Genomic DNA, 10,000 nt, shown 5'->3' with positions numbered 1-10,000 from the left:
GATAAAACAGAATTTTCTCTCTCGACGTTTTTTTTATAATATTAAAAGTAATTATTGTCTCAAATTATATATTTTTTTCACATATTTGTAACACTGGCAATACTATTTTGTAAGACTTATAATCACAGGTTTCCATACCAGTTGATTGTTAGGTAATTTTATTCTGAAGTATATATATATATATATATATATATATATATATATATATATATATATATATATATATATATATACAATTTTTTGTGTATGCATTGATATTCATATTAAACCCCCTTTTTCCTATTTATTTAACAAGAAAATACAACTTTGTTACATATGGGCTGTGGAATTGCATTCATCTGCAAAAAAAATCTAACTAATTTGCACATTCTTTTAAACATTCATTTTAATTAATCCCCTATTAGTTTTTTTTTTCGATTTTCTTATGGGATGATCATCTTTATTTAACTATTACTTATAATTCTATTCATGCAGATATTCTACATGATTTATACTTGCGTAATATTTGCATAAAGAGGTTATAGCAAACGCAAACCTCTTTCTATATATGTATTTATATAGACTGAAGAGAAAAGCATATCACGAATACAAACTCCAAGACAAAAGTCGAATCAAAAGAAAGAGAAAATGTTGGTGGAAACATAAAAAGGGACTTTCTTTAAGAATAAAATATGCTTTAATTGTGGGCGTCCCCATTGTCTGTCGTAGGAGAGACAAGTGAGAAATCGAAAGTGAGCGTAGTTTTGTCTAAAATTTAAACGAAAGAAGGTTAAAAAGTAAAGTACTTAAATATAAAAATAAACGCGCGAACCGTAAGATTGTTACTCGATTCGGAAAGAGATATTGCCGTAACAAATGAACAAACTTAGAAAAAGTAAGTTTTCAACGGTAAACAAAAAAATTCTCAGTGGGTATCAAGTAAAAAAATTAATTTTTAAAAGATAATTAAAATTTCCCCATTTCTTTCATGAGAAAAACTAAAATATCAAAAGTATATGTACTCCCTGGTTCAAAAAATCTTTTTGGTCTAGACCGAATTGTATGGCTTAACTTATAGCAATTACCGATAAATTCTTTCTGTAACAAACTTAACGTGGTAAAGAAGTAAAGTGAAAGATTTATTATTGATTTGAAAAGCGAATTCCCTCCATATTTTTCAGGACTCGGTTTGAGCACAAAGCAGAAGTTAACTTCGAATTAAAAGAAAATGTTAAACTCATTTTTAAACCCAAAAGAAAGGTTCCATTCTCGATACTGGACGCACTAAATGAAGAATTAGAAAGGTTGAAAAACATTTGTGTAATTTTAAATGTCGATTACTCGGATTAAGCATTACCAGCCATATATATAAAAAAGGAACAAACGACAAATCAGAGAATGTGCTGATTTTTCCACGCATGTCTTCTACCTTCTCCAGAATATACAGGGTGTTTCAAAAGTCTTGGGAACATAACGATTTTTAATAACTTAAAAACTATTAGGAGTTGAAAAATGAAATTGGTACCGTTGGAAAGGTTAAAGCTTCAAGTTTTGTGGGGAATCTTCAAAGTTGCTCAATATGAGCATCATTCGTCACACGGCAGACATCTAGTCGATAGTCCATTTCCTGCCAAACGCGCTCCAGCATCTTGACGTCAATGGTTTCCACAACTGCCGTTACTCAAGCCTTTAGTTCGTCAATATCTCTTGGAAGGGGCGGCACATAGATTTGTTGCTTGACAAAGCCTCAAAGGAAAAAGTCACACGGGGTAAGATCTGGAGACCTAGGAGGCCAGGGCATGAGAACGTCATCACCTCGCCCAGATCTCGCAATCCATCTACCAGGCAGCCTTGTGTTAAGAAACTGCCTTACTCTAAGACTCCAGTTTGGTGGTGCACTATCTTGTTGAAAAATGAAGTCATCAGATTCTGCTTCTTTCAACTGAGCCATTAACCAGTCTTCCAGCATGTTGAGATAGGATTCACCAGTGATAGTTGCCTCTTCAAAGAAGAACGGTCCATAGACATCTTTCTTGGAAATTTCACAAAACACATTCACTTTTGGTGAATCTCGCTCGTGCTCAAGAAGTTCATGAGGATTCTCAGTACCCCATATGCCAGTGTTATGCTTGTTAACTTTGCCATTCAGATGGAAGGTCGCCTCATCGCTAAAAACAAACCGGTCATCAAAGCCGTTATCTTCCAACTTCTCTTGCATTGCAATGCAAAAGTCACGGCGAAGTAGCTTATCAGTGTCCTTCAACTTTTGGACCAACTTGAGCTTGTAAGGTACTATTCACAGTCGTTTCCTTAAGAGACGCCAGACAGTTGCTGGAGCAAGCTGAAGTTCCCTGCTGGCTCTTCTTACTGATTTACGGGGGCTCCGCTGAAAGGCTGTCCGAACTTGCTCAACTGCATCTTCTGAAGTTGAAGGGCCACCTGTTCGCTTACTTGGGCACAAACACCCATCTTTCACAAATTTAGCATGCCATCTGGCAATGGATTTCCTTTCAGGGACTTCTTTTTTAAATTTCCTGAGAAATGCACGCTGAACACATGTCCACGATTCAGTCTTTGCAAATTGGAGGACGCAAAATGCCTTGTCTTGTTTAGAGAACGCCATTACTACACATGGAAAGATAAGACGAAAATCATTAGTATGACCAAAAACTTGATTAAGCAAGCTTTAAAATGACACCAGTTTCATTTTTTTACCTGGAATAGTTCATGAGATATACACATTTGTAATGTTCCCAAGACTTTTGAAACACCCTGTATATTAAATTAAACGGAGGTAGTGTGTTTTCAAAGTAAGATTTGTCTTCAGGTTAAAATCAATGAAGAATATTTGAAGTACCTAATAAAAGCATTTAGCGCCCTGCCCACGTACCCTACCATTTGAGCTAACCAGACACAGATAAGCAATTTATAAATTAAAACACTTTGAGCTATGATTAGTTTACGCATGCGCAAACTAACAGAAACGTCGGCAATGTACGTTATGCAGTTCAACTTTTCGATTCTATATGCGTTATTCATCGAGTCAAACAAAGATTTTACTCATTATAAACCATTCTTGGTATATGATTACTATTTTCTGTTAATTTCAGTGTTGTGTGACGAGTAGTTTAAGAATCAACGGTTAAATATTTACACACATAGAGACATATACATATATGTGCTGCTTATTAGTGTCGTAACGTTAAACACCTAACGTTTTGGAAATAGACCTCCTTAAAGAAAGTACTTTCGTTTTTGTTTTTTTTATTTTTTTCAAAGTATTACAATCTTTCTAACTACCGATTACATTAGTCTAACTCTAACCATAAAGTCCAATGTTCATACCATTCAGCTTGACATTCTAAGGAAATATGAAGCATTTTCTTTTATTGCTTAATTATACTTAATTAGTTGCAAAATTTCGCAAATTAAAATGCAGAAAAAAAAACATTTTTCGATTGACATTTATTCCTGTCTCATTAACTATCCACGAATAGATGTTGGCCTCGATAAGCTGTACACTTGGTAGTAATAAATAAATAAATAAATAAATAAACGCTTAGAAAACTGTTTTATTTTATTACTTGTATCCCCCGCTCTGGAAACGCTGGGTATCTGCTTTTTTTTTCCATTAATGACAGGCAAAAGTTATGGTCAATGACTTCGTATATTGGCGTCGCTTGTCGCCTTTTATTTCTTTTCAACCGATTTTGTTTTGTAGCTTGGGAGGATGGAGGCGCAAGGACGGAAGAACAAGAACAACAAGCCAAATTAACCGAACCCTCAGAATTCCAAATTCAACCACAAAAAATAACAGCAACAACAACAATAATATTCTACATATTAATACGATAATGTGTGTGTTATTTTGTGTGTCACGCTTACATCTTTTTTCTTCTGAGTGACCGTCGTTTAATTGGTATTTTCTTGTCATAAATAGTTTTACCAGAAATTCTTCATAAGTTTTGGTTTCAGTTTCGATTATAGCTGAAGGAATTCAAATTGTTTTTAATTTCGATTCAGGCTGATGCACCCAAGACATATGGATATATATATATATATATATATATATATATATATATATATATATATATATATATATATATATATATATATATATATATGGAAATCACAACTTTATAATATATAAGAATCGATAGAAAATTGACTCTATAATAATATATACGAAATCTGCATAAATTAACATCATATTTAAGAGTATTTTAAGACCGGGCTACGCCGGGCCTCCCGGCTAGGTTAGATATATACTTTTGCAGTTTTAACAAAAGAGCTACAATAATATCAGGATGTTTCCATTTGCGCTGAACTTTCAGAGAATACTAACATCAATATATGGCATATGAAATAGTTTACTGTGGAATTTCCACAGGTCCCGTTAATAATAATAATAATAATAATAATAATAATAATAATAATAATAATAATAATAATAATAATAATAATAATAATAACAACGACATCCTTTTTGTTATTAAAAGCGGGAGACGTGTCGATTCTGTTTTATCACTAAAGCTTAAAACAAGCGTGAAGAAATATTTATAAATGTTGGAATTTCTTTCCAGCAATTTTAGAAATAAAACAGAAACGCGCATTCATTAACCTCCTCTGCAATGGAGCTTAGACACAAGGTTGGCAAGGTTGGGAAAGCAACGCATTAGATGGAGTGCAGTTGGTCCACGAAAAATGTCTAAGAATCCCCGTCGGCATTCTCCGGTAGTCGCACATCAGGTAAAGTCTGGAAGCTTGACTCTTGTAAGACTGAAGAAAATCATACCCTTACCCGTTAGCAACAAAGCCACGGTCAGAATGACTGTCGAGAACGCATCCTCGCTGAAGAATATTTTTTGTTTGACGAAATCACTTTCACGCGATGTATGAGATTTTTTATTATAGCGATTTCGTAACGGACAGTTACTTTTGTAATTTAAAATGCAGGAATTAACGGATGTAGGTTTTTAAAAACGGCGTTGAATAATTCATCGCTACTGGAATCAACAAGAACGTCCAAAAACGAGATTTTGTTATCAGCACTTAGTAAAGTTAAGGACTGAATTATTTTGAAATATACCAGTTAAATCTTCTATTTCTATCACCAAGAATTAATACATCATCAACATACCAAACGTAAATGGAAGTTTTTCTTTATTGAATTAAATATTTTGTTTTTTTAGATTGGTCATGTAAAAATTGCTAAATGTTGGTCCTATGGTCGGTATGTGTACATTTCCCTACCAAACTACTCTGTCAATTTTCAGTCTACAGACTCGAGATTTGACATAAGGGGCATTGAGATTTGGGAAAATCTTTTTCGGTTTTCGGTCAGAAATTTGGCTGTCAAGGGGTCAAAGTTCAACGATTTGATATTTGAAAACTCTACCAAACTCCTCCACCAATTTTGGATCTAAAAACTAGAAATTTTAGATGTAGGTTACTTGGAGATGGATCAAACTTTTTAATTTGATTTAAGCCCAAAACAATAAATGTTAAGGGTGCAAAATTGAGGTCAAAGTTTTAAAAAATTTAACTTCCGCGGTCTCTACTAAATTACTCAGTCAATTTTTTTTAAACATTGGAAATTTTACAGAAAGTATATTTAGACGTAGGACAAGATTTTTTAATAGGTTTTTGGCCGAAAATTTGAGCTGCCAAGAAGTCAAAGTCTAAAAAAATTTACCTTTGCGGTCTCTAGCAAACTATTCAGCTAATTTTGTGTCTAAACATATGAAATTTTACGTAAAGAGTATTCAGACATGCAGCAAGCTTTTTAATCAGTTTTTGGACGAATATTTGGTTGCCAAACGGTCAAAGTTAAAATAGTTGACCGTTGTAAACTCTACAAAACTCCTCCGCCAATTTTGGGTTTAAACATTTGAAATTTTAGATATAGGTTACCTGGACATGAGTCAAACTTTCATATATATATATATATATATATATATATATATATATATATATATATATATATATATATACTAGTGGGGCGACCTGGCGTTGATCGAGACCGTATAAACAATGAGAAAATTGAATTTGATTTTGAATTTATTTGTTATTCTTAGGAGAGAGGAATTTTTAATGTCTAGGTATCATTTACTATTTCGAGCAAAAGAATATTTACCTACTTAGGACAGGTATTACACGTATGAAATAATTGTATCTTATCTAGGGTAGATAATTTACTGCATGTATATAAAATGCTTTTACCTTTGCAAGGACGGGTAATATACAACACATACTTAAAATAATGTTACCTACACTAAGAAGGGTAATTTAAATACATATATGAAACAATTTCAGAAACGTTTCTACCTCAAAACGGACATTACTCTCTCCAACACAACCGCCAAAAGAAAACGCAAGAGCACGTTTGAAATTAACATAATCATGGTTCTTCCTACCCACCACTACAACCATCACATCATTCCCGGATAATAACATAAAAAAATTTTGTTTAATATAGATTACTCCCTAAAGAAACTATCCTAGTAAACTTTCATAGAAAACCAACAATATATATGTATTAATCTAATTTTGAGATCGTAAACTGTTTAAGCCATATCCGGAATCGCTTGACAAATGAAGGAATTTTAGATAGAAAATTTTTTAAGCCATTTACGGTACCCTCATTTAATCCAGAGCGACGCTGATTATTTTGCTAGTATATATATGCCCCTATCTCATTCAATCCTGATATTGCTAGTAAATTTCCTCACCTATCTCATTCAATCTTGAGCAACGCCGGGTATTCTGCTAGTGTATATGTGCAGTTATCTAATACAATCCCGAGCGACACCAAGTATTCGTCTACTCTGTATTGTACCTATCTCATTCATCCGCAGGCGACGCCAGGTATTCTGTTAGTATTTATTTGCACCTGCATTATTCAACCCAGGGCGATGCCTAGTATTCTGCTTCTATATATTTCCACCTATATCATTCAATCCATATTCTATATCATTCAATCAAGGGCGATGAAGGTTATTCTGCTAATATATATTTCCACCTATATCATTCAATCCGGGGCGATAAAGGGTATTCTGCTAATATATATTTCCACCTATCTCATTCAATCTCAAGCGACGTTGGGAATTTTATTAGTATATATTCTCACCTTCTTCATTCAATCCCAGGAAATGCCGGGTATTCGGCTAGTATATATCTCAATACATCTCAGTACATCCTGGGCGACGCTAGGTATTCTGTTAGTATATATTTCAATCAATCTCATCCAATCCAAGGCAACGCCAGGTATTATGCTAATATATATTTGCATCTATCTCATTGGATCTCATGCGCCCATGTATTCTGCTTGCATACATTTGCATGTATCTCATTCAACCTCGAGTGACTTCGGCCAATCTTCTAGTATATATTTTTACATATCTCATTGAATCCCATTATTCTTGGATACGCTATTAATTTCGGAAATTATTTTTCATAATTTAACCCACATTATCGCACCCCGCTTACTAAAATAATACCTTTGATACATTGTCGTGGCTGTTTATTTCACTGCAAACACACTAATCAAATAACTCACAATAATTTTTCATAATTCTTGGATATGTTACTAATTTCGACAATCATTTTTCATGATTTAACACACATGGTCTCCCCCCTTTACTAAAATAATAATTTAAAATATTGTTTGTGCTGTTATTTTCATTAAAAACAAACCACTAAAATAACTCACATTTCATCATTTTTGATAATTGTTGGATATGTTAGTAATTTCGACAATTATTTTTCACGATTCAACCCACATTATCGCCCCCTACTACTAAAATAATAACTTTGATACATTGTGTAGGCTGGTTATTTCATTATAAACACACCAATAAAATAACTCACATTTAATCATTTTTTTAATACTAAGATATGTTATTAATTTCGACAATAATTTTCAATGATTTAACCCACATTATCGATCAATTTACTGAAAAATTAACTTCAATATATTCTGCAAGTATATATTTCCAGCAACGTTTTACATGCCGGGCGATGGTGGGTACAAATATCACCCAATTATTTCGGATCCCAGGCGATGCCAGGTGTTCTGCTAGGAAACATTCCATGAATTGTACCCAATCCCGGGCCATGCTGCGTAATCTGCTAGTACATATGCCATGTAAGGTCATACAATCCCGGGCGACACTGGGTATTTTTCTAGTACATATACACCTATTTTATCCAATCTCAGACTACTCCGGGTATTGTCCTAGATCATATATCCACCTATGTAATCCAATCCCAGGCTACTCCTGGTAGTCTGCTAGTACATATATCCATCTATGTAACAATCCCAGGCAACGCCAGTTATTTGGTTAGTACATATATCAACTAATTTTTTCTGATCCCAGGCGACGCCGAGTGTTCTGCTAGGAAACATTCCATGAATTGTATCCAATCTCAGGCCATGCCGGGTAATCTGCTAGTACATATGTCATGCTAGTGCTATGTCCTACAATCCCGGGCGATGCTGTGTATTTTGCTAGTACATATACACCTATTTTATCCAATCCCAGGCTACTCCGGGTATTGTCCTAGATCATATATCCACCTATGTAATGCAATCCCGGGCGACGCCGCGTATTTGGCTATTTTTTCTGATCCCAGGCGACGCTGACTGTTCTGCTAGGAAGCATTCCATGAATGTTATCCAATCCCGGGCCATGCCGGGTAATCTGCTAGTACATATGTCATGCTAGTGCTATGTCCTACAATCCCGGGCGATGCTGGGTATTTTGCTAGTACATATACACCTATTTTATCCAATCCCAATTTAATAGAAAATTGGTTCTGTAATAATAAATACGAAATATACATGAATTCAAATATATTAAGCATATTTTACGACCGGTAAGGTCGGGGGCATATTTATAGTTCTAGTCCTACACTATTGAGATATTGGCAAAAGTTTGCGTTATAAATATTTACGTTGGATTTTTCGAAGTTTTTTTTTCCAATCCTCCTTGCAGTGTTTGACAGTTGACTCTAGCCTCTAGATCGGTGATAGCTCCATTGGAAAATGACGTATCAGGACAGAAATTTCAAACGCGTCATACAGGATGTTGTATGTAGCCAGATCAATTTGCGTTGATGTTTCTCTCTTTATTTTTCTCTTGTTCCAATATTATTAACAGTCATTGTCATCAATAAAATAAAATAAAATCTACAAAATTTGGCGAAGTGCAACAAATGCAAAATACAGAAGATATATTCACATATCGTCTGAATGTTGTGTCCAATAAGACTTTAATCTTAGCAATATAATTTTATTTTAAGACATCTTTTCATTTTTAATGAAGGTTCAATCTTTAAAATATTTTTATCGTTTTTTTTTTTTATTTATTTCACCTCAAGCAAAGCATATTGCAATTTTGAATGTAAGGGCCTACTATTTGGGATTGTGTCTAACAAAGGTTTGTAGGGAGTTGAGCCGCAAGATGCCTGTTCACATTACATTTAAATTTCTGCAGGTTAGTACAGTCAGAGAAGTAGGAAACAGGGAGGGAATTCCAAATACTAGCAGTCCGAGAGAAGAAATTATTAGAGTAAAAGGTGTCCCAGTATCTAGTGACCTCAACGGTGAAAAACTAAAATAAAAATTTTAAAATTAGAATGAAAATAATATGAAAGATTTTTTATAAATGTCTAGCGGTAAAATTTTAGTTTTCATTTTTAATGAAATTTAAAGTTAAAAACATTTTTTTTATCGTTTAAAAATTTTTTTTTTAATATTCAGATGATAAAATGTCTGCATACAGTTCATAGATTTTTTTTGTTTGTTTTCACTGAAATTTATATTATTTAATGGATTCTGATGACATCTATTTGTCATGGTGATTTTAATAATTGAATATCAAATCAAATTTATTGGCAAAAACAATAGCAACGTGCAACAACGAACCATGCAAAGACGTACAATTAGCGATAATCGTCTATATACAGCGTAGATGTTTTGTTTAAGGCGACTTTAATCTTCAAATATTGTAGACATCGT

Source organism: Euprymna scolopes, chromosome 22 (genome assembly GCF_053919585.1).
Source record: "Euprymna scolopes isolate OS-2025 chromosome 22, ASM5391958v1, whole genome shotgun sequence".
In the NCBI taxonomy this organism is placed as follows: domain Eukaryota; kingdom Metazoa; phylum Mollusca; class Cephalopoda; order Sepiida; family Sepiolidae; genus Euprymna; species Euprymna scolopes.
The sequence above is the reverse complement of the archived record's forward strand: the minus strand, read 5'-3'. Positions refer to the sequence as shown.